At 39.2% G+C, this 21618-nt stretch overlaps 1 pseudogene; it reads right to left on the reverse strand.

The window, feature by feature from the left end:
* Positions 1–17269: 17269 nt before the first annotated feature.
* Positions 17270–19829, reverse strand: LOC126718343 (glycosyl hydrolase 5 family protein-like; annotated as a pseudogene).
* Positions 19830–21618: the final 1789 nt, after the last annotated feature.

Raw genomic sequence — 21618 nt, forward strand, 5'->3', positions numbered from 1 at the left:
AAGGGGAGTAGCAGAGGAGGTGGACACACCCAAATCCTTAAGAAGCCATCGTAGTCAAAGGAGCTCAGATGTGGTATCAGCAAGGGCACGATCAGAGCCTTATATAGGAGGCGTAAGTGTGCGGTACAAGTAAAGTGTTGTACAAGTAAGGTAATTGGGCCTAAAGCCCATAATATAATATAATATACATTAACAAGTGAGAAAAGAGAAAAGCTTTATTATAAAGTTGTTCTTAATCCTTTGTGTGTGAAAGTGTGTCCAACACAAAGGTAGATACTATGACTAATATTCTTAAGGGGTTGTTTGGCCAAAAAACCGCTTCGCACCAAATTTTTATCCTAGTGGCACAAATTAACATTTAAACACAATGCATACACATAATTCTATAACTTTATGAGATTGTTCTTGATATCATTTTTAGTTTTTTGTTATTGTATTGATTATTCGGAATAGACTTATTGTATGTTGGTAAAAATAAGAATTTACGTGTTCTCCAAAATTATTTTTCAAATAGCATGTCGATGTACCAAAAATAATTTACAGTCAAATTAATTACAACTAGTTTTATACTAGTGTAGGGATGACCCTCCTAGTCTCCTCTCAATGTTTCTTTTGGTGTATAAAGATGGATTAAGATCCTTTAAAGTTCTTAGTATAACTCTAATGATAGTTTATATTTGATTAAATATTGGTAATGTGGTAAAATTAATCCAATCAATTCAAAATTGATGGAGAAGATTTTAGAAACTCCAAGAATTGCCCTAAAAACTCTATCTAGACCATCAGTAAACCGTATATTGATGGAGTACTGGAGTAGATTTTCTTTTTCCTCTCTACTTAAGCCTCTCTATCTTTATTTTGGTGTATAAAGATTGAGTAATTTTCTTTTCCTAGAGAGATAAACTAGTTAAGAGACAACGGAAGAAGAAGGAAAGAAGCTATAGTAATCAAATTCAGTGTCATGATTCATAATCTTGTGGGCATACACTACATTATCAAAATCTATTATTGAATATTTTCTTATTTGAGTCAGTAACTTATTTCAAGATAAATCGTAATTCTGTTATTTCACTTTGAATCAGTTTATTATTATCATGGAATAATGCAATAATTAGTACTTCTGTGGGCATGCATGAGCATGACACACAATATTTTACACAACAATTGTCATTTTGCTAATAAACTCGTGGTTCCACAATCAATATCCTTTTTTTTTTTCAAATATATTTCTCGATATTGTATTTGATATAATTGTTTGTGTGGGGGCCAATTATTTAGAATGTATTATTAAAACTGTATGAATTGGGCCAATGGCCCAATCCGAGGATGGTCAAATAAGGTTATAATGGGAATGGTATAAGAAGAAGAAATAAAGATTGTATGTGATAGTTCAACATACGTCCGAGAAGAAAAGTCATCTCGAAAACGGAGATCTGAGGTCAGTAAGAATATCTTATCATCCTGGACATTCTTTAAGGTTGCATCACAACTAAGAGTCGGGCATTGGATAAGGGATGAGCAAAGGGAGACAACAAATATCTTCAAAAGCTGCTACCTCCACATTAAATGCCTCTCAACTAACTCTTTGGCCGCATTAATGTGGAGGTGATACCTAAACAGTGGTTAAGCAGCCTTACAGCTATTAGTTGATGGTTCTAGGAGGTGTTGGATAGGACAAGAAGGAGTTCCTAGAATCTAAGCCTACATGTGTATGGTAGAGATGATACCAAGATTATAGTATATAGCATGGGAAGGTAGCCTAATGAAAAGGGATCAGAAAAACTAAGAAATCCTTGTAATGATACTTTGAACTCTTGTAACTTTGTTCATCAACAAGACATTATAACATAGCTCCTCAGGCCGTGCCGAGGACAGATTTTCTTATCTTATTTGTGTTTAATGCTCTTAAATCAGCAACTATTATTGTCTTTCTTCTGGAATAGAACTAGTTCTTTCACCCACGCTCTACAAATTCATTGTTTGGCCTTATTGGACTAAAACTCAATCCTATACTGGGTCCAATCCAAATTTGGTCCTTACAATTGGTGCCGTCTGTGGAGAAGACTTGATCTATTCTGAAAGAAATTTGGGTACAACATTTAAGATGGAAGAAGCAGGTCCACACCAGGCAGCGATAGGACCACACCAGGTGGATGCTAATCTACACCAAGTAGAGTCAAGGGGGTCTCAACATAGCAATCCACGTAGGAGCCTCGAATGGAGAGGAGATCATGAGGGAAGTGTGCACACAGCTCATACTAGTAAAAGCCAGTCTCGAGGGAAGAGCCATGTTTCCCATTCAAAGAATGATAGAGACATGCAACGTGAAATTGATGAATTGAAGAGGGAATTGCGCCACACACGGCGAAGACATTCATCGCCCAACTTCGAGCTGTCCTCTGAGGAGATAGATGGTGCTAGTTATAGACAGAGATCCAAAACTCCGTCCAGCAAGACTTTCTCCTACGACGAGGAGTATCACCATAGACGTAGATATAAGAGCCCGCCTCGTAGAGGCCTATGGAACGATATCATGAACAAGGCGTTGAGTCAAGTTTCTAAGTCACCATTCACTCGAAACATAGAAGGTGCGAGTCTTCTTCGGCAATTCCATCAGCCCACGTTCACCATTTATAATGGTCGAACAGATCCAGTAGAACATGTCAGTCATTTCAATCAAAGGATGGCCATTCATTCTGAAGATGAGGCTTTGATGTGTAAGGTCTTTCCATCTAGCTTGGGCCCAGTGGCGATGAGGTGGTTCAATGGTTTAAGGGCGAATTCTATTGACTCCTTTAAGAAACTCACCCGGGCCTTTGGTGCTGGCTTTATCACTTGTAGCAGGGTTCCTTGGCCTTTGGGATCCTTGTTATCTATGTCCATACGGGAGGGGGAAACTCTGAAGGCCTACTCAAATAAATACTGGGAGATGTTTAACGAAATAGACGGCGATTATGACGATGTGGCCATCAATACTTTCAAGGCTGGCCTCCCAGCCGAGCATGACCTGAGGAAATCTCTGACTGGTAAGCCTGTTACTAATGTGCGCCAACTTATGGATCGGATTAACAAGTATAGAAGGATAAAGGAAGACCAAATACAGGGGAAACGAAAGGCTAAGGTGATCCCTCAAGAGATGAGGGATTTCAGGTCGAACCGGTACAATAATAACCGACCTCGGAAAGATTTTGTTGGGAAGCCAAGATCTACCAACACCCAGGTGGTTAATGCTGTATTCCAAGAACCAGTATAACAGGTTCTGAAGAAGATTAAAAACAAACCGTTCTTTAAATGGCCAAACAAGATGGTAGAAGATCCTATAAGGCACAATCAAAACCTTTACTACCAATATCATCATGATCATAGGCACACTACTGAGGATTGCAGAAACTTGTGGGACCAACTAGTCCAGGAAGGGAAGTTAAAGCAACTCTTACATCATTCCAATGGTCGGGGAAGCCAAACGGGTTTGGAACTTCGGGGAGATGCTTCTTCAAGACTCCCTCTTGGCACAATAAATGTCATTTTTGCTGCCCTAGGGAGGACCGGATCTTGTCCTTCCAGAGTAATGTCAGTATCTCGTTACCCAGTTGACGAATCCAGCTCAATGCCTAAAAGAGTCAAGATGGGCATCCCACTGGTGTTAGGTTTTTCAGATGAGGACAAACTTGGAACCATACAGCCCCATGATGATGCTTTAGTGGTTACACTTAGAATTGGTGGGTACGATGTGAAAAGGGTGATGATTGACCAAGGCAGCGGAGCTGAGATAATGTATCCTGACCTATATAAGGGGCTAAATTTGAAACCTGAAAACTTAACAGCCTACAATTCTCCTCTGGTGAGTTTTGAAGGTAAAATGATTGTTCCGAAAGGTCAGATCAAATTACCTGTGCAGATAGGGCTGTCCATCCAATCCGACAAACCGACCCACCCGAAGATTCCGACCGGATCCGACCCGAAAACCGGCCGACCCAATCAAGTCACCAGTCGGCAACGGGTCATTTGTTCCAAAAACCGACTCTAGCGGGTCGGTCTCGATTTTCCTCCCAAAACCTGAAAAAACCCGATTCGACCGATGTACTAAGAATTTCAAGCAAAAAAATTCAAGAATCCGGCAGAAATTTCCAGAATCCGGCGGGATTTTCCAGATTCCGGCGAGATTTTCCAGATTCCGGCCTCAAATTTCCAGATTCCGACTTCAAATTTTCAGATTCTGGCAACAAATTTTCATATTTCGGCGACTTATCAAGTAGATCTATTGATATTTCGTCCAAATCTAGTGAAATCTCACCGGATCTAGCGAGATCTCACCAGATCCGGTTAGATCTCCGTCGGATTTGTCGTTTTTTCGCCTGAAATCAACTATTTTGACTGGATTTTTCACCGTGGACGGTTCCGACCAAACCGATCGTGTTCCCGGCACAAAACCGACCAAGCCGATCCGACTCCCTCACAAGTCGGCGGCGGATCAGGATTTTCTCAACCCGATTCTATCGGGTCGGTCTCGGGTTGGGCACAAACCCGACCCGGACCGACCCGTGGACACCCCTATGTGCAGACCAGCCCAGATGTGGTGGAGGTGGACTTCATTATTGTAGATGCTTTCTCTCCATACACAGCTATTATGGGCAGACCCTAGCTTCATACCCTGGGGGTCGTCTCCTCTACTATTCACCAGAAGATGAAGTACCCATCTAGAGGCCAAGTCTTAGAGATATTAGGAAATTAGTCTATAGCCAGACAATGCCTAGTAGCGGCCATCCAACATCGGCCTGAAGTTGAAATCTCGGCCACCGCTGATAATGGCTTATAGCAATCAGAAACTCCGGCGTTGCCCTTCAATGAACCAACCGACGAAGCGAAATGTGAAGATCTAGAGAGAGTAATTGTTGGCGATGATCTGGAGAAGTTCTTTCAGGTTGGAGCTCAACTGCCTCTGCAAGAGAGAGAACAATTGGTTGAGTTCCTTAGAAAAAATGTTGATGTGTTCACATGGAGCGCGTATGAAGCCCCGGATGTAGACCCAAGTTTCATTTGTCATCATTTGAATGTTAACCCTTCCATCATTCCGAAGAGACAGTCACCTCGACATCCATCAAAAGAGCACGCCGAGGCTGTCAGAAATGAAGTAACAAAGCTCAAACAAGCAGGGGCTATCAAGGAAGTTTTCTATCCTCAGTGGTTAGCTAACACGGTGGTGGTGAAAAAGAAAACTGGGAAATGGCGTGTGTGTGTGGACTTCACGGACCTCAATAAGGCTTGTCCCAAAGATCATTTCCCTATGCCTCGGATAGATCAATTGGTGAATGTGACGGTAGGCCATCCTCGGATGAGGTTTTTGGATGCCTTTCAAGGATATCACCAAATACCATTAACGCTGGATGATCAAGAAAAGAAAGCTTTTGTCACTCCCACTGGAAACTATCACTACAGAGTGATGCCCTTTGGTTTGAAAAATGCAGGGTCTACTTATCCCTTTGGTTTGAAAAATGCAGGGTCTACTTATCAACGGATGATGACTAAAATGTTTGAACCACAGTTGGGCAGGAGCATTGAAGTCTATATTGATGATATGGTTGTAAAGAGCAAGGTGGTGTCTGAGCATGTGGGAGATCTTGCTAACATTTTTGGAATTCTGAGAAAACACAAGTTACGCCTAAATACTTCTAAGTGTTCGTTTAGTGTAGGCTCAGGAAAGTTTTTGGGCTACATGGTCACTTACAAGGGAATTGAGGTGAACCCTGATTAGATTAAGACCATTAATAGCTTGCAACCACCTCGGAACCCCAAGGAGGTCCAGAAATTGACCGGGATGACTACTGCATAAATGGAAGGGATTTGAATGGACCGATTTATTTCCAAATCAGCAGATAGGTGCAGACCTTTCTTCCTTCTGCTGCATAAATGGAAGGGATTTGAATGGATAGAGGAGTGTGTTGTAGCATTTCAACAGCTCAAAGAGTACTTATCTCGGCCGCCCATCATGTCCAGTCCTGAGGTGGATGAGGTCCTATTTACCTACTTGGCGGTAGCCTCCCATGCGGTGAGTTTTGTTTTGGTACGAGTAGATAGTGGCATCCAACGACCGGTCTATTACGTAAGTAAGTCACTTCATGAAGCCGAGGTGCGGTATTTACCACTGGAGAAGGCCATCTTGGTAGTAGTGCATGCTACACGAAAACTCTCCCACTATTTCCAGGTGCACACCATGGTTGTTCTAACTCAATTACCACTCAAGTCAATACTTCGGAGCGTGGATTATACCGGGAGGATTGCTAAATGGGATACAATTCTAGGGGCTTTTAACATCAAGTATATGACTCATACCTCTCTGTAAAAGGCCAGGTCCTCGCCGATCTAGTAGCCGAGTTTGCTGAATTTCCTGAAGAAATAGATGTGAAGCAGCATGGCATGGATGAAAAATCAGTTGGCCTAATCTCCACACAATATCCCTTACCCTAGAAAGTATATGTGAATAAAGCAGCAAACTAGCGGGGATCAGGAGTGGGGCTGGTTCTGGCATCTCCTGAGAAGATCACCATTGAAAAATCTTTAAGGTTGGGGTTCTCGGCTACAAACAACGAAGCAGAATATGAAGCTTTGTTGATGGGAATGGCGATGGTTCAGAAAATGGGTGGAAAGACAGTGGAAATGTTCATAGATTCAAGACTAGTCGTAGGCCAGGTAAAAGGGGAATTGGAAGCTCGAGATACAAGAATGCAGAAATATTTGGGCCAAGTTAGGCGTATACAAACAAAGTTTGAATTCTTCGACTTATCGCATATCCCTAGAAGTGGAAATACCCATGCAGACTCCTTGGCTACCCTTGCCACTTCCTTGGCACAGGATTTGCCCCGAGTGAGACTTGTTAAAGACTTATGCACCCCTATCCCAATAAAGAGAGACTTGCTCCAGGTCCATCAAATCAAGTTGGGGCTGAGTTGGATGGATCCTATACTGCAATTCCTTGAAAGGGATATATTGCCTGAGGAGAAGTCAGAAACTGAGAAAGTACGAAGGAAAGCTCCTCGGTTTTGGATGTCCAAGGACAAAAAATTGTACAAACATTCTTTTTCTGGACCATGTCTGCTTTATGTACATCCCGATGCATCAGAATCACTCCTAGAAGAACTACATGAAGGAATTTGCGGAAGTCACATAGGAGGAAGATCTTTATCTCATCAGGCCATTACTCAAGGATACTGGTGGCCGAGCATGCAAAAGGAAGCACAAGAATATGTTAGAAAATGTGATCAGTGTCAGAGGTTCGCGCCAAACATTCACCAGCCTGGAGGAGTTCTTAATCCTCTTTCCAGCCCTTCGCCTTTTGCTCAATGGGGTTTAGATATTGTAGGTCCTTTCCCTAAAGCACTAGAAAATAAAAAGTATCTGCTGGTCGGCACAGATTATTTCAGCAAATGGGTCGAAGCTGAACCTTTGGCTAATATCAAAGATATGGATGTCAAAAGGTTTATCTGGAAGAATATCGTTACTCGATTCGAGGTCCCCCATACCCTCATCTCGGATAATGGCCTTCAATTTGATAGCAAAGCCTTCAGGCAGTACTGTTCTAATCTGGGGATAAAGAATAGATATTCCACTACAGCCTATCCACAAGGAAATGGGCAAGCTGAAGCTGTCAACAAGGTTATAGTGAATGGACTTAAAAAGAGGTTGGATGATGCAAAGGGAAAATGGGTGGAGAAATTACCACATGTCCTTTGGACGTATTGAACAACGCCTCAACGGTCAACAAGAGAGACCCCTCTCTCAATGACATATGGGGCCGAGGTTGTAATCCCTCTAGAAACAGGTTTCTCGACACTAAGAACAAATGCATTTACCTCGGACGGCAATGATGGGTTGCTGGAAAAAAGTCTAGACTTGATCGAAGAGCGAAGAGAGAATGCAATGGTCCAACTGGCCTACTACCAGCACAAGCTCAAGCAAGGTTATGATACCAATGTAAAGCTAAGAACGTTGGCCCTAGGAGATTTGGTGTTGAGAAAATTTTTGGGGACTACCAAGAATCTAGCCTGAGGAAAATTAGGGCCTAATTGGGAAGGGCCGTATTGAATCACTTCGATGGCAGGAATAGGTGCGTACTATTTGGAGGATCTAGACGAAAAAACTGTACTCTATCCTTAAAATGTAAACAACCTAAAGAGGTATTATTAATAATAAAAATAGTCCTGTTTAATTCTTCTTTAATTTGTCTCAATCATGTATCATGTGTTCCCCTATCTATTGAAGTATTAAACAAAAACTACGTCATGTCAAGTTCCTCGGACCACAGACTTGGTGGAAATTAATACCCTTTGACATCTATTGAAGTTTTAAACAAAAACTAAGTCATGTCAGGTTCCTCGAACCACAGACTTGGTGGAAATTAATACCCTTTGACATCTGTTGAAATATTAAACAGAAACTAAGTCATGTCAGGTTCCTCGGACCACAGACTTGGTGGAAATTAATACCCTTTGACATGTTTAAAAACTAAGTCATGTCAGGTTCCTCGGACCATAGACTTGGTGGAAATTCATACCCTTTGACATATGTTGAAGTATTAAACAGAAACTAAGTCATGTCAGGTTCCTTGGGCCACATACTTGGTGAAAATTAATACCCTTTGACATCTATTGAGATATTAAATAGAAATTAAGTCATGTTAGGATCCTCGGACCACAGACTTAATGGAAATTAATGCACTATGGTACCTATTAAAATGCTAGTCCAACATGAATTTAAACATTTAAAGGAAATGAACCCCTAATTCCCGGATCACAAGGTTTGTTATCACCTAATAAAGATATAGACCGCAATAAGCCCATGAGCATCACTTAAAGTATTCTGGGGTGCCCTAGACTTAACTTTATTTGATCAAACATTAGAACATTTTCTTGAAGTTAAACTTGTTAGAATTGATAGATTCAAAATATGTCTTAATAGTACTACAGATTCAATGGTTACAATCCACTTTGATTACTGATTAAAAATATGTGTAAACTTTGTTTTTCTCTTGTGTAAGCAACTTTGTACTTTCCTGGCATATGATTATGTTCAAACAAAGGACAATCAAAATGAAAATTACTTAAAATATATATATATATATATATATATATATATAAATAATAAAACAAATAAAATAAATAACAACTCATACAAATTTGAGAAAGTAAAAATGCATATTTCATTAAAACATGTCTTGGAAAAAGCAAATTCCATTACAAAAATCATAATTACATTACAAAATGAAGATTCAATGTTTCAATTTTATCTAAAGCTTATCCTTGGAAGTCTTGTTAGCTGGTTTATCCGCTTTAATAGGAATCTTCTTCTCCTTCTCTTTGGGGGCTCCCTCGGCAGGCATAGTAATTGAAGCTAAGGCCTGTTCAAAACCTTGGGAAGTTGCCCCATCTTGTGGAACCTCTACGGCCTTGTCCGAGGATGTTTCCTTTGAAACTTCAGGTTCCTTTAACTGCTCCTACTGATTGGGAGGAAGAGGGTCCTGAGGCTGTGCTTCCTCAACCGAGTCAGGAACTGTAAAGGCCACCTCACCTTGAGTGGAAGGAAGGTCTGAGGCTCATTGGTGGGAAGTAGATGTTTTCTGGCCTTCTCAGCTCAGAAGAAGCCTCAACCCTGACTCGGTTGAGAGCTTCCTCCCAAGTCTAAGCATAGTAGATTCGACATACGGCTGGGACCTCTGCCCGGAGGGTATCCTCGGTCTCGGCTACGCCAACGTCGTAACCATGTTGTACAGCCTCGTTCCTAGCCCTCTCGGCCTCTACTTTTGCCTTCTCGGCCTCAGCTTTCAACTTCTCATCCTGATCTTTGAGCTTCTGGGTTTCTTCCAATTTCTTCCTAAAAGCTGCTATTTGCTCCTTGGAAGAAGCCAGCTGATCATTGGCCTCACGTAGGCACTGCCTCTGATCCTCGGCTTGTCTCTGAACGCTCTCCGGAGCTGAGTCAGCACTCTTCCTGGCCCTTTCCTCCTCAGTCAGCTTTTTCCTTAAATTTGTATTGCTTTGATTAGAAATGTTGAACAACTGCACAGCTGCTACACGCCTTTTCCTCTCATCATCCAACTGCTGATAGCAAGAGTTGGTTATCTCCTTAACCTTGAAAGTGGCTTGGACAACCTAAAAGAAAAGGGTTAGTAACATAACAAATAACAAAAAAAAAGGAGGATAGCATCATACCATGCCCAAATATCTTTTGAGGTTGAGGAAAACCTCATTCTTCCTGATATTTCACAGCTCGGCCATATCATTCAGGAGTAATAGAGCCCCCTCTAAAGCTGAGGCAACGTGACATCCAATACCCCCATTGAAATCCCTGAGTGATGCATCATCCCTCAAGGGTTCACCATTGAGCATGGGTGTTGGAGGCCAAGCCTGAGGCTCTCGAGGCTGATTATCTTCCCTCTCCACACTTCTCTGCGATGTCTGGCTAGTCTTTTGCTGCTTTGCAACTCTCTGGGTCTCGTCGTCATAAGTGGGATGAGACCTCCCAGCATCCACCACATCTTTTCCCTTCTGCTCTCACTTCCTTTTCAGATCAGCGGGATCAGGTCTAGATGGCAGAGACGGCTGAGAAGGAGGAAGAGGAGATTTAGGAGGAGGAGGAGGAGAAAGTTTTAGTTGTATGGATTTCCCTGGTGCATCTTTTCCAAGCTGAGATTCTATTCAGTCCCTCAAACTCCTTTGGGATTTCCTCTGGATACCCATTTCGTCTGAAGTGATGACTTCTGCTTGATGCTGGAAGTCAACGTCAGCCGATATACCCTTGAGAGATGGAGTTTGGTTGAACACTTCAAATTCCTCAGAGGAGTCTGACAAATCTACAATCCCCTCTGGACTTTTTTCTTTTTCTTCATTTTCTTTTTCTTCTTCTTCCTCTTCTTCAAGAATGAGATGGGATGAGGATGCTCCTACTGAAAGGGTGGCTACGAAGAGTGGTCGAGTGAGAGGTGTACCTTCAGGAATTGGAATACCCTCTAGAACGACAAATCCTTCATAGGTAACACTAATATGGTGAAGCCGAGGATCGTTGGCTTTTATCACGCACTTGAGGGCTTGAAATGCGAGAGAAATGGGTGTGTACCCAAGAATTAGGTGCGCCGCTCGCAATTGACCATTGGCTTCGTTTACGTACACCTTAGATCGTAAAATTCTACCTAGGCTCTCTCTGTTGACTAAGCTGAGCTGGGGTTTGGTAGAACGTTTATCTGCAAAATCATTAAAATGGAAGAAAAATTTTGTCAGAAGTAGAGATAGTGGGAAATAAAAGAGAAACACAAGCCAAGACACATAAATTTATGGCTATACCCCCACCTGGTTTCCCCTCCTTAGTTGGACAGGGTAAGCCATCATGCTATTCTCCAGAAAAGATTAAAAAGTCTTCCTTTAAGCCTTTGTTTGATGTAGGGAGGCACTGGATTAACCTTACTTCGGGATACCTTGACTTAAGATAATATCCCTGTCCCGTCAAATGATGTAGGTGCGCCGCTCGCAATTGACCATTGGCTTCGTTTACGTACACCTTAGATCGTAAAATTCTATCTAGGCTCTCTCTGTTGACTAAGCTGAGCTAGGGTTTGGTAGAACGTTTATCTGCGAAATCATTAAAATGGAAGAAAAATTTTCTCAGAAGTAGAGATAGTGGGAAATAAAAGAGAAACACAAGCCAAGACACATAAATTTACGGCTATACCCCCACCTGGTTTCCCCTCCTTAGTTGGACAGGGTAGGCCATCATGCTATTCTCCAGAAAAGATTAAAAAGTCTTCCTTTAAGCCTTTGTTTGATGTAGGGAGGCACTGGATTAACCTTACTTCGGGATACCTTGACTTAAGATAATATCCATGTCCCGTCAAATGATGTAGGTGCGCCGCTCGCAATTGACCATTGGCTTCGTTTACGTACACCTTAGATCGTAAAATTCTATCTAGGCTCTCTCTGTTGACTAAGCTGAGCTAGGGTTTGGTAAAACGTTTATCTGCAAAATCATTAAAATGGAAGAAAATTTTTTTCAGAAGTAGAGATAGTGGGAAATAAAAGAGAAACACAAGCCAAGACACATAAATTTACGGCTATACCCCCACCTGGTTTCCCCTCCTTAGTCGGATAGGGTAGGCCATCATGCTATTCTCCAGAAAAGATTAAAAAGTCTTCCTTTAAGCCTTTGTTTGATGTAGGGAGGCACTAGATTATCCTTACTTCGGGATACCTTGACTTAAGATAATATCCCTGTCCTGTCAAATGATGTAGGTTGTATACCCAGTTCACATCATAATGGGTCAAATTTAAGTTGATTCTCTCATTTAGAACTTCTATACTCTCCAATACCATAAACATATTTGGGGCGCACTGTGTGAGAGATAGCCTAAAGAACCTAAGGTAGTTTCTAGTGATGGTACCCATGGGAATGGTCATCCCTCCCTCTATGAAGGCGATCATGGGAATGACCACCTCTCCAGTTTTCCTAGCATCTACCCATTCTCCCTAGGCAGGGTATCTCATGCCCACTGTTGGTGGGATCCTGTACTTAACCCTAAACCTTTTCATACCCTCCTCGGACTCAACTAAACGCTTGAACTTACCCATTTTCTAAGAAGTTTTGAAGAAAAATTAACAAGTTCGAAACGAAAACTAAGAGGGTTCAAGGAAACTTACAGGTTTGAAAAGAAGGTCCTCGGAAAAAATTTTAGTATTTGTAGATGCACAAGGAGGTGAGAGAGAGTGACAGGTTCAGTGTATGAGCTCTAGGACTGTGTGATTGTTGAAAGTAGAAAAAGGAATTGATTTGAAAAGCTATTTATAGTGGCACAGAAATTACAAGCGGGAAAATTCCCGCTTGTAAACCTAGGAAAATCCTCCACCGTTGGATTTACATCCTGCCGATGAACGTGGGGGACAAGAGAGCCACCAAAATTTAATGATGGCACACTCTGGACACCGAAGCGTCAGGAGTTTGCCTTGAGCAGGTAGAAAGGCATTTGGGAATTCAGGTAAACAGGGTATAACCATAAACGCGATGGGTTAAGGATATCAAAATCCTCCTTTCCTCCCGAGGAGTCAAAAAGCAAGATTTTGAGGGGCTATTGTCGGGGCCAATTATCTAGAATGTACTATTAAAACCGTATGAATTGGGCCTATGGCCCAATGGCCCTATCCGAGGATAGTCAAATAAGGTTATAATGGGAATGGTATAAGAAGAAGAAATAAAGATTGTATGTGATAGTCCAACATACGTCCAAGGAGAAAAGTCATCTCGAAAACGGAGATCCGAAGTCAGTAAGAATGTCTTATCATCTTGGGCATTCTTCAAGGTTGCATCACAATTAAGAGTCAGGCATTGGATAAGGGATGAGCAAAGGGAGGCAACAAATATCTTCAAAAGCTACTACATCCACATTAAATGCCTCCTAACTAACTCTTTGGCCGCATTAATGTGGAGCTGACACCTGAACAGTGGTCAAGCAGCCTTACAGCTACTAGTTGATGGTTCTGAGAGATGTTGGATTGGACAAGAAGGAGTTCCTAGAATCTAACCCTACACATGTATGGTAGAGATGATACCAATATTATAGTATATAGCATGGGAAGGTGGCCTAAAAAAAAGGGATTGGAAAAACCAAGAAATCCTTGTAATAATACTTTGAACTCTTGTAACTTTATTCATCAACAAGACATTATAACATAGCTCCCCAGGCCGTGCCGAGGACAGATTTTTTTATCCTATTTGTGTTTAATGCTCTTAAATCAGCAACTATTATTGTCTTTCTTCTGGAATAGAACTGATTCTTTCACCCACGCTCTACAAATTTATTGTTTGGGCTTGTTGGACTAAAACCCAATCCTATACTGGGTCCAATCGAAATTCGGTCCTTACAGTTTGTGTAAGGACCGAGTTTAAATCCCAAACCCAAAGAATGAATAGGCTCGGGCCCAAAAGGCCCAAAACAATAAATTTGTAGATAGTGGATTGGAAAACTGAGCTAGAATGAGTTGGATGGCAAACAAAATGGATTCAAATGACAAGAGCAAAAAGGTAGATGGATTTCAACTAAAGAAAGTCGTCCTCAGACAGATCCGAGGAGATCAGTTCTTGTATATTTATATTAAGTATGATTACAAGATTATTTCCTGACTGCTACAGTGTTTCTCTCTAGATTTCTCTCTCTCTTTTTCAAACCCCTATTTGCCAGGCGTCCCATACATTATATATCTCCCTTCCAATGATCTTGGCCCTCCATTTGTTGATCATCCAGTCCACTACTTGAGTGTTTGTCGCATTGAACACCCTCTCTGGCCCTTTATGAGTTGGGATAGCCAATGCAGCACTGTTCAGGAGTCTTCTCCATATAAATGCAGCCAGAAAGTTAGCTATAGAGCATTCAATGCGGTAGTAGCAGCTTTCTCTTAGATGTTTCCTAGTTCTCAATCTTCCAGTACGTTCGTAATGCACACCCCTATCAGTGGAGTTTCCTCGGAGGTCACTTCGAGTGATAGGATATGCATTTGATCTATGCTTCGTTTATCTGAGGAGACACTCCTCCTCGGACCATCTTTCCCAACCTTTCTGTCTGCATGTTATTTATGGGACTCTAAGCTTAACACCCTTACTACTGTTTATTCGTACTCGGACCAATCAACGTTCTCGACCAAAACCCAAGGCCCAATATATGATTTTGTGCCCTTATCCTTACCATTTGAATTCCTTTTGATTTTTACTTAAACAATAATTCTAATGGTAATTTGAGTCATTACCTTAGAGCATTCTCATCAGGTATTCTATAAACATGTCATTTTGACACATCAAAAAACCTACTTTATTATTTTAACACACCGTTTTACAATTCACTGTTCATCATATCTTCTATTTTTCAATTCTATACATTAAAATAATATATAAAAATATTTTTTTAAAAAAACCATCAATATAAAAAAATACAAAATAAAAACCTACCACCATACACAAACACAAGCACAGAACTGTAACAAACCCACCACCACCGCCCACAGGTACAACCCGCCACCACCACCCAATACTACTTAAAAAAAAAAAAATCCCCAAAATCAACACAAAACTCTAAAAAAATAATAAAAATAAAGAGATGAATCAACTCCATTTATACAACCTAAATCACATGGAATCAACCCAACTCCACCACCACCCATAATCACACGGAATCCACAACCCAAAAAAAAAAAAAATGCCCAAACCCACCACCATACACAAGCACAGCCCGCCACCACCACCCACAGCCACAGGTACAATCTGCCACCACCAACAACAATCCACCGGCCGCCACCACCACCCAATATTACTTAAAAAAATCCCCAAAATCAACACAAAACTCTCCAAAAAAACATGAAGAAATAAACTCTACCACCACCCACAATCACATGGAATCCACAACCGAAAAAAATAAAAATAAAAATAAAAAAACGCACAAACTTACATGCGATCTCCACCAGTCGACCTCATTGATGAGGCCAAACTCCACAGTGATGGTCGATCTCAATGGCAACGGTCTAGGCAGAGAAAAAAGAAGAGAGAGAGACAGAGACAGAGACAGAGAGGCGTAGAGAAAGTGACAGAAAAAAAGGAAAAAAAAGGGGGGGGGGGAGATGAAGATTCTAGAGAAGAAAGAAGAAGAAAAAAGGAAGAGAGTGACAGAAGATGAAGGGAGAGGCGGAGAAAGAAAGAAGAAAAAAGAAAGAGAGAGAAGAAAGAAAGTCATAAAGGAAGAAAGAGAAAATGAATATATATATATATATATTTTGCATTTTCATTTATGCTGTTCCGAAAATGGAATAGTACTATTCATGTGTGCCAAATATTATAGCATTTAGAATATCTCATGGGAGGGTTTTTTTGGTGTTTGGTGTATAAAATGCCAAATATTTAGCATTTGACACACCAGATGAGAATGCTCTTATACGAAGATCAACTAATGACTATCCTTGTCGGGGCCATTGGTCTTAATTTCTTAAAGTTAATGGTGGGGGCCATTGGTCTTAACATGGCTCTATCCTTGTGTTTTATACTTTTATTGTTTGAGTTAGCACTCATCAACTAATTTAAAAATGTTTTCTAAAAAAAAAATTAAAAACTTATTTTAAGATGAAATAATGACATTTATATTCAATCTCTGATTAACTTTATTATTATAACAGAATAAAATTAATTCACTAGCAAAAGTAAGTGGCTGGACCTGATTCATTAAAAATAATAATAAATAAAATTAAGTGCATTGATTAGTTTACATAAATAGTACTACTATATAAAGTGTACATTATAGACAAAAATGTGGTTGATATTTACCACTTCGGGCAAAACTGTGCTATTCTTTTTACTACAATGCCCACTTTCCAGTTTTCATGAAATAGTGTAATGTAAAAATAGTTTTTTTTCTTTAAATTAATTTGACAATATCTAAATCCTAATCTTACCAACATGTATTACCTTAATTATTAAAATTTATTAAAGGTTTGAGACATTAATTTTTTTTGAGGATGACATAAATTTTCCACCTCGGTTTTGAAACACATTTTTTATTAAAATAAATTCAATTGGACAATATAAAAACTGAGAGGAAATACGGAATTTTCTTGTTCAAAATGTTCATGGCCAATTGGCCATATATATAAGAAAATACAGAAACTATGAAGGAGAAGATAATATGCGAGAGAGAGAGAATGAAAATAATGATCTCAATTGAATAATGAATCTGTACAAGCTCTGCGCCTAAATACTAAAACATAGACCTGGAGAAAATATCCCAAATCTGTTACAACCAAAATTCTGTTACTGCACGTGTAGGAGTCTGTTATTCCACGTGTGAGCTTCCTCCAACTTAAATACAATGAAAGCTACAGGTAGTTTTACATACAGGAAATACAAAACTACAACATCAACACTACACTAATGTCGTTTAGACAGAAAACAGAAAACTTATTTCTTCTTCGTTGCTTTCTTCTTCTGCTTTATTTCTTTTCTGTCTTTCTGATGTGAGCTGCAATCTTGATAATATAAGGAGCTCTGTAATAGCTTTGTTGTACTGTTCAACGCTTTCCCTTGTTGTTGCTCCAGGCTGATGATGCAGAACGGAAAATAGAGATAAAAGAGGAACAAAAGAAACAACAGAACAAATTCTAAGCTTCACCACATAAAATCTACCAGCAAACCCTAGGCATCACCACCTAAGAGCATTTGGCATCACCACCAAACAAAAGGAAACAAAAAAGGAGACATATCCCAACTCATAATAATTAATCTTATTCAAATTTAACTATCTTTCAGCATTACACAAGTGCTAGTTAAATATTTTTAGGGATTATACTAATATCGAAAGCATCTAATCAAATCCCTAAAAACTATCTACATTAATCAAATTCAAAAACAAAATTAATTTCAAATTAAAACATAAGATCTTGGTTCCTTGCATCAGCTAAGCTCAAAACTTTCATAAAATCCCCAGCAAGCATGTTCAAGAGAAGTTTTTTTCCTAAGAGTTTTTAGAACTTGGACTTCTTGAGCTTCTAATCAGCTTGAACCACTGGCTCTCTGGGTCACATGTTCTACCTATACTTACACAATGGCAAGTGTTTGTGATGACGGTGTGGCTAGAATCAACATCTAGGCAAAGGGTAGTGGCATTGCCGATTGTTGACGAGAGATGCAACTTAGAATCAGAGATGGTTTCCCATTGTGAACCAGAGTCGCTGCAAATGTTACCGAGTTTCGCTGGCTTCCCCAATCCGTCTACTTGTAAGCACAAATTTTTTCCTTTCAACGATAAAGTTTTTTGTGGGGTGTAGCTCCAGGCTTCAGAGTCTTTGCAAGGCTCCAGTCTCAATGGTTCAAGTGGTGATTTTCTTTGGACACAGAGACCTGTTGATGGGTGGAAAATTACTTGGTGTGGATTAGTTTCTGGTAGACCTGGCCCTGCAAGTTACATATGTTCAATCTTGTCATCTACTCTAATTAAGTAGAATCTTTAAATAGTGAAATATGGAGGAAAATGAACAAATAAGAGTTTGAAATGAAGAGAATTCACGGTAAAGATTTTATTTCCGGGATATAATAGTATACTATGTCATGTCATTTAAAACGTTAAATGATGTGTCGTTAAATACACATTTTAATTTGTAATATTTAATCTGAACCATGAAATTGATGTGTTAAAAAAAATAGAAAAAAAAAAAAGATCTTAATACCCCAAATTACCATCCTAATTACCTTGAAATGGAGTCTGGATAGCTGAGAGTCTCTTAACAAAGCTTGAATTTCTGGGCTCATTCGAATTCCAAAGAAGCAGACCATAGTATTCTTCGAATTCAGTGATTCCTTGTTTAATATAGTAACTCCCACCCAGTGTCCATAGGTTCCAATCAAAGTCAAGATCAGCTGCCAATGCAAAGAAGCAATTCATGAACTGGTTGAGAAGTCCATCGTTACCTCTTAGGTCCATCCCAAACTCACTGAAAAACAATGGATACCCTTGCTCCAACAAAAATCCTGCCGATCTCATGATTATACCTACCACTACCGCACACGCTTGGTTTGGGTTGTAATATTTCCATATGTTGGCATCTGTAAATCCATACCTATGCACCTCAAATACTAGTTTTCTAGTGAATGTGAGTTTCACTGGTCGGTTTTGGAGGAATGACAAGTCTGTGTCGGAACTCATGCCTGAGAGAATAACAAGAACATTTGGGTTTGCTAAGTGCACAGCTTCTGCTGCTTTTGGCATGTACCTTCACATTTTCATTTACAAAAGTGAGATTAGACTCTCAGGATTTAGTTTGGGTCACCTAAAAAAAAGCATAACATACAAAAGTAAAATGGTATATATACCTGTACCAATCAGGGGCATTCTGTCTAGGGCCTCGAGGCTCATTCCTTAGACTCATTCCAACCACATTGGCTACACCTTTAAACATGGTGGCCATCATAGTTAGTCCTTTAATCCAGAGTTCTGGATTGAAATACTTGTCACCAAAGAAACCGTTGCCATCATTTTCACTACAACACCAACCGGGCTGGCTTACATGATTGTCCAATATTACCATTAAATTGTTGGCCTCAAGGTTGGATACCACTGCCTGAAAATGTTAAACTTCTTAGTTATAAACTAATAATTTATCAAAATTACTTAGACTTTACACAAAAAATTTAAATAAAAGTTCAGACAAAAGGAAAGTCCGGTTATCGTACCCGAAAAGCTCCTATAAGAGTAACATCAATGATAGAGGGGTTTTTGGCTTGGATACCAGCAATGCATTGAGATAGACCTAGTATCTGAAAGGACCGTCTTACAGTGAGTGAAGCCAATGAGTCATTAGTGACTAAATACAGTGGCCATGTTAACACAATTAAATCCCATGGATACAATCCTCTTGGAGATAGCATCCAAAGGCTGCTTGTTGAGGCCCTCAGCTACCATAGGGTCCATATGTGACACCCAATTCACACATGCTAGCTTCACTCGTTGCCCGGCTTCGTTAACAATCCACCGTGAATCGGTGTGTAGTGTTACAGCCATTACAGGCTTGCTTTGGGATATGACATTAGAGAAGATTGCTAGAAGAGATAGAAGAGGCAGCAAGGAGGAAAAAAAGTAGTGTTGTGCCATGATAAATTTTGGGGTTTGAGTATAGAACTGAAAGTAGTGTCACTTATATGGGAAATGGGTTTGCCACAATTGCAAATAGAATGGTTAGTTTCATAGCTTTTGGGTTGTGAATTAGGACAGCAATGAATCAACTTGGTTTGTGTTTTACAGACATTAAATGTGCTAATTTTATCGGATGCCTCCAAAGGACATGTAATATTAGTGTGTATATAGTAAGCTATAACATGACTTTTTGTGGTTCGAACACTTTTTTTATAAACCAAAAGTAGTTCATTTCTAAATGATTTTTATTTTAAAATTGATTCCAAAACATCCACTACTCTTCCTCTACGACCTGTAGGAATCAAGGTTCTCAGATCCGGACCGGACCGTATGGTCCGATCCGATTAACCGTGAACCCCTCATTATTTCGGTTCTTTTAGCTCTAATAACCTCTCTATGTGAAAAATGCATGAAACCACTCAAACTGCGGTCAAACCGTACGGTTCTGAGAACCATGGCCGGTTTTAGAGGTTCGCATGATTCCATTTTTTTTACTATATTTGGCTGGAAAACAGATCTCAGTCCAAAAAGAATTTGAATATAAAAAATAAAAATAAAAAAAAAAATTGCAAGAGAGAAAAAGAAAACAAAGAGCCAAGTTGGTGAGGTTGCTAACATCACTGTTAATTTTCTGGCAGGCAGCAGCTAGAAACTCATCTCCTCATATTGGCTCTTGTTTCTTGTTTTTGAGTAGTGCACTAATAACTTGTATAGCTGTATTCTTGTTGAGTGTGCCCACTGTTTTGCCTGATAAAACCACTACCACATGACCTCGTGAAGCTCAATAGACTAATAGTGAGATTTGACCATTCAATTGTTTTTAACTTTTGTCATCCGCCAATATTGAGGTCCTTTTAAACAATAGGTGTCCCTTCTTTTTCTTTTTCTTTTTCTTTTTCTTTTTTCTTTTTTTAATGTCATTTAAGGTAAGCGTCATTCTAAAGTTATTATTATTGTTATTATTATTATTATCACAAGTTTAACTCATCAACATAAAAATAAGAAAATAAATATTATATATATGTTTGCTTAAGCTTTGATATTTTTTGTTTGCCTTGTCAAAATTATGATATGAAAAATATAAAGATACATCTTTTATCTAATTGGACTATTTTAGTTAATTTTTCTATTTGTACTAATTAAAAGTATTTATTTATATTTTAAATAATTAATTAATTAATTATGACGCCATCACGGTTCGACCTCGGTCCGACCTCAAAAACCTTGAACTTCTTCCATTTACGGTTCGGGTTTAAGAACCTTGGTAGGAATAGCTACTCTCCTCTACATCTTCTTTCCTGGAGTATATAAATAGAGTAGTTAAGAGACAACTTATGGAGGACTGATGAAAAGCTGGATACTTATTAGTGAATTATCAATTTTTTTTACCACTAAATTGAAATTTTTTATTTTAATTAGTTCATTTCAACAAAGCAGACATTTATTAGTCGTTCCATCCATTATATTGTTGTTTGAAAAATGCAATTTATTCTTTTAAAATAACGTTATTTCAGACTAAAAATAAAATAACATAAAAAGGAAATTAACGGAAAAAAGTTTAATAATATTTTTCAAATAGCAATGGAAAGACTAATCTATTTTGAAACAACTTATTTAATTTTTTGTTGAAAATACTATAGATAAAAATTAAAAGTTGAATAAAAAAATTATTTGTTTTTTTACTAAAAACACTATAGCTAAAAAATAAAATAAAATGGAACTCGCAGGCCACAATAATCAAAAGACCTAATATTTTTGCGCAAAAACTTTAGTATGGGACCCCCAAAAGTTAACTTTACAATAATCCAGAGACCTAATACTTTTGCACAAAAACTTTAGTATGGGACCCACAAAAGTTAACTTTATGTCAGGTTGAGCAAATTAAGCTAACTTTTTTTTTTTGTTTTTTTGAGCAAAAGCAAATT

This window comes from Quercus robur, chromosome 3 (genome assembly GCF_932294415.1).
Source record: "Quercus robur chromosome 3, dhQueRobu3.1, whole genome shotgun sequence".
In the NCBI taxonomy this organism is placed as follows: domain Eukaryota; kingdom Viridiplantae; phylum Streptophyta; class Magnoliopsida; order Fagales; family Fagaceae; genus Quercus; species Quercus robur.